Consider the following 4,741-nt stretch of genomic DNA (forward strand, 5'->3'; position numbering starts at 1 on the left):
CAGCCAAAAGGCATTCCACACCTCTCCTCACTTTCTGTACAGATTATGGACATTAGTGAGTCACCTTGCTTTTCTCCACTTGGACTGCTGTAATAAAACACCACAGCCTCGGAGGCTTAAAAAAAAACAGATTTTTTTTGGTGACTTAGAGCCTAGGAAGTCCAATTTTAAGGCGTTTTGTGACTTTATTGGAACCACTCTTATGACTATAGATGATGCGCTTGCAATGTGTGCTCATGTACTAGAAGGTCCAGAAGATAGAAGGGTCCTCTCAATCTTGGGAGCTGGTCCTTGAGACCTAACCGCCTTCCAGAAGCTGTACATCCTCATGTTATCGCCCTGAAGTTTATTAATTTATCATGAATTTGTCAGAGACATCATGTGAAATAGAATGAGCCAGTTGCAAAGTAGTAGTACCAAATGGTTTCACTTATATGTAGAATCTAAAGTAGATGGGATCCTGGAAACAGCAAGTAAAGTAGTACAATTTTTATATTTGAGAGTGATGGATAGAAAGGGGGGTGGCCAATGGCTTCAGAGAGCCATATATGGATACGAAGAATCTATCCTGGTGTTTTATGGCGGTGAGTTATTAACAATGGGTTAGAGATTTCTCAACAGCCAGAAGAGTCTTTAAATGTTCTTACCACATGGTAATAATAAATGTCTGAGGTGGAATTATTGTGATTGGGCCAGGGATATGCATACACCAAATTGTTACTTTGTGCCTCATAAATATATTTCACCATTATTTGCAAATCACAACTAAAATGGAGCTAAATTTTTAGTAGAGGAGTTAAATGTGGAGATGAGTGTGGAGAATATCAGCTATTTTTTTCTATCTAACTGTGAAAAACTCAAAATCAGCAGGTGTCTTGTAAGCCTGTGTGGATAACTAGGAACCAGTACTTATTGTATGGCTTTGTTCCACATTTGTTGAGCCCCAAAGCTTTGGTTGTGATAAGTGAGGTGCAGAAATGGAGAGACTTACTTGTGTCCTCAAGGAGATCATGGCCTGGCAAAAACAACCTTGAATTTTCATGAAGGAAGCAACATGGAAAGAAATAAAGGTTTAGCTCACTTATGAAGTATGTAAAAGAAGAATATGAATAGATGGCCTTTGGCTAGAACCTTGCCAGGTGGAATAAGAAGCAAAATTTTGGAGTCACTCAGGCGCTGGGAACAGAATGAGAAATAAGGTGAAAAAAAATGCAAGTGTAGAGTATAGTTATGACAAAAACAGATAAGAAGGTAGAAGAGCATACTCAACAGTCAGCAATAGCCTTATAATGTCAGTGAGTTTACCATTCTTTCATATGTGAGCTCTTTCAAGTACAAGCATGGATAATAATTATAATTTACATGTAGAATACTTCTATGGGCAGTATCTACTCACAGTGCTTCATGTGAATGGTCTTGCTAAATCTCTGCTATCATTGTATGTTAATGGTATATTTTGACTTATTCCCACGGAATATGCAAGCAAATCCATGCAGTGTGTCCAGGGTAGAGCTGGGATCCCACCCAAGCAAATTCTCAACATGCATGCTGCCTTCTGAACTCAGATTTTAACTAGGATAGCTTCCTAGGGTCCTGGGGTTGTCCTGTCTGTGTACATGAATCTTATAAATATGGAAGACTAAGAGTAATCTTGGACTCAGTATTAATTCTTAGACTGACAATAATTCCATTTTAAGCCAATAATGCTGGAATGGAGAATACTATTTTACTCACCCGGAGGCCTCATCCAATGGGTCCGGTTATGCTCAAGTTTTAAGAAACATTGACTCTAGTGGAAACAGAGACTGTATGGAAAATGACCTCACTGACTAGTGAAGGATTGAAGCTGCAGTGCCTGGCTTGGATGTTGGCCTCATTCCACCTTTTTCTCCTCCCTGGCTGCTCCTGTGGCCATGTGGCCCAATCCCAAAACTTATATACAGAGTGGTCTTCTGTGCACAGGGTGGTAGCTGCTGGCAGATGGCTAATGCATCCATTCTGGTCCAAGGAGGAGGAACTCACCAATTTCAGTAGCAATCTACAAGCTCATTCAAAAAGTCCAAGGTATATTTATGTAATGGCCATATTTCCCCTGTCATGAGCATAACCGAAAGAAAATGGTGTGACTCATTGAGAAATTTCACTGGAAGGACCAAATAATCACTGGGTGTGGTTTTCTACATCAGTACAGTAATGTATTATTTTTTCTTCCAGAAAACTCATCAGCCTTCTGTACCAGCTTTGTGAGGCTAGCAAGCATCATTTTATGTCTTACACATGAGAACACTGAAATCAGAAAGTTCATGAGAGTAAGAGCCAAGATTGTCAACTAGGTTCATTTGACTTTGGTTCTGTACTTTTGTTCTCTGTAATTTTGTTTTCCTGGGTCTTCTGAGTTCAAGTCCTTTGCTCTGATTCTTAGTTCAAGTTTTACTATGGAGCTCATTATAAGCAAGGGTATAATTTAGCTTGTATGGTCCAGTCTGACATTTTGTTATTAATGGGTTGTTTATGCTCATTGGCCATACCACAGTGCTTATAATGTGTTTTGATTATTGTTTGTGTTTTCTTACAAAATTTTCCTATTATTTTACTGCTCTACATCATCCACATTTGTGTCAACTAATATGATCAAACAGATAATATCTATTAGATAATATCTATTAGAAAAATCAGTGAAATCTAGCAGAAGAAATTCAAGAACATAGAGATTAGTTTGAGTAGGAAAGAATCCAACATAAAACGTATAAATTTTAAGTCTGAGGCACTTTCTAGACATGAATGAGTTATTAAGTTTCACACCTGCTAGAGCTAGTGAGGAAGAAATATGGCAGAGTATAGAATGCACCGTGTCTTCATGAAAAACACAAACCAAAAACATAGTTGACAAGGAATTATCTTCCCAAGTCCGTTCAAACAGAAACACTGAATTCATCTGCCATGTTCCTTAATATTTATAGAACAGGTTAACAATGAGTTCAAAGACTTGTTTTCTCAGGTTGCTTAAACCAAGGTACCCAACTTCCAATACTTGCTTCTCTAGGGTGCGTAGTATTTTGACATTTTGATATTCACCTATTCTCTCCAGGTAGATAGAAATTTCTATGGCATGTTTTGCTTGAATCCTTTTTCCCCTGGAAATGAGAAATTTGAAAGAACTGTGGGGGAAGAAACACACCTCCTGTTAAGGCATATTTCTTCACTGATTGGATTCATTGATTATACCCTGAAACATGGAGACCCCAGGTGCCCATTATCTTCTGATTTAACAGGTAGTGAATCCTATACATGTGTTTGGAATTCTCCTTATCTCCTGAAGTGCAATGCTTGTCACTCCTTAATTCACCCTTTAATCAGACATGTATAGAAGATCATGCTGCACTTGACTCTGAAGATAGACAGGTGATAGGTAATAGATGATAGATAGAGATGTAGATAGATAGATAGATAGATAGATAGATAGATAGATAGATGAGAAAGTGCTTCCATGGAATGAGTTATGGATAAAAACAGAAGACTAAAATACTCAGGATGATCATCCAGTATGGAACAGTGAGCAATGTGACAGAGACATTACTAATGTAGCAGAAAGAAAAGAAATATCATTATTTTGGAGGAGGCTAAAAATGAATAGTTACTGGAGTTGATGGTCAGCTCCATTCTTGACAAGAATTATTCAAAGAAGTTGAAAGATAGGAGATTGTTGATAGAAAACCATATTGATTACATGGCATAGTGCAAGAATGGAGAATATGTTTGACCATATTCTGTAGTTTTGAAAGATCTCACTCAGTAAGACTTTGCCAGTAACACTCAACATTGGACTATATCATTCACAACACAGTCAAGAATCCAGCCCAGACATTATATTTTAAAATGAAATTTTAACTTTTGACGAATTTAAATATTTTTTAAAAAATATGAAATGCTTTATAAATTTGTGTGTCATGTTTGCACAGGAGCTATGCTAATATTTCTTGTATTGTTTCAATTTTAGTATATGTGCTACCAGAAGCAAGCACAACTCATTTAAATTTGAAAAGAAGCTTTCTGATGCGTATTCATTTTTCTCTGTTAAGGTTCTGATGAAAGAGAGGGTGGGGGGGGGACAGAAAAGAGATGCGTTGGGTACAGACAAGACTATCTGCTATGCTATAGACCTGAGCAGAACTGCCTCTTCTCTTAGACATAGCGTTGTCATTTTTATTAAGATTAAAGTAACAGAAGGCAATGTTACATCTCCATGATGTAGTCTGCAGTAAGGTGTGTTCCGCTCTAGATTCATGGTTTTGCATAACTCTCCTTGGTGGGATTTATGACAGAGGTCAGTCACATAACCAAGAAGAATGTGTTTCATCCAACCCAGTTGCATAGATGCTAATCCAAAAGCCAGAGATTTGCAAAAGACGTACTTCACTACAAGATTTTTCTTATCTTTTTTTTTTTTTTTAATTTTGGGGAATGGGGAGATCACATTGTCACAAAAATAGAATATCTTGTCTCAAAAAAACAAAAACAAAAAACCCAAAAACCCAAACCAAACCAAACAAAATCCTTGGATTTTGCAAGGTTAAATGATTTTTCTTTGCTTTTGTTTTTGTTTGTTTATTTGTTTTGGTGATGCTATGATCTGCCCTTTAACTGAAAAAAAGAATGAAGTCTTTCCAGATATTAATAAATGAAATGTACTCCTGAGGCTGAGTTTAAGAAGATAACTCTGGTGGAACTTAGTAACTTCTGA

General features: G+C 37.1%; 1 non-coding gene across 1 annotated transcript; it reads right to left on the reverse strand.

Moving 5' to 3' along the window:
• Window positions 1–3,914: 3,914 nt before the first annotated feature.
• Window positions 3,915–4,022, reverse strand: LOC126501376 (U6 spliceosomal RNA). The gene has a single exon (XR_007591661.1). It is a non-coding gene; the product is annotated as a U6 spliceosomal RNA (small nuclear RNA).
• Window positions 4,023–4,741: the final 719 nt, after the last annotated feature.

This window comes from Alexandromys fortis, unplaced genomic scaffold (assembly GCF_014885135.2).
Source record: "Alexandromys fortis isolate MF-2015 unplaced genomic scaffold, M_Fortis_MF-2015_v1.1 scaffold_30, whole genome shotgun sequence".
Classification (NCBI taxonomy): domain Eukaryota; kingdom Metazoa; phylum Chordata; class Mammalia; order Rodentia; family Cricetidae; genus Alexandromys; species Alexandromys fortis.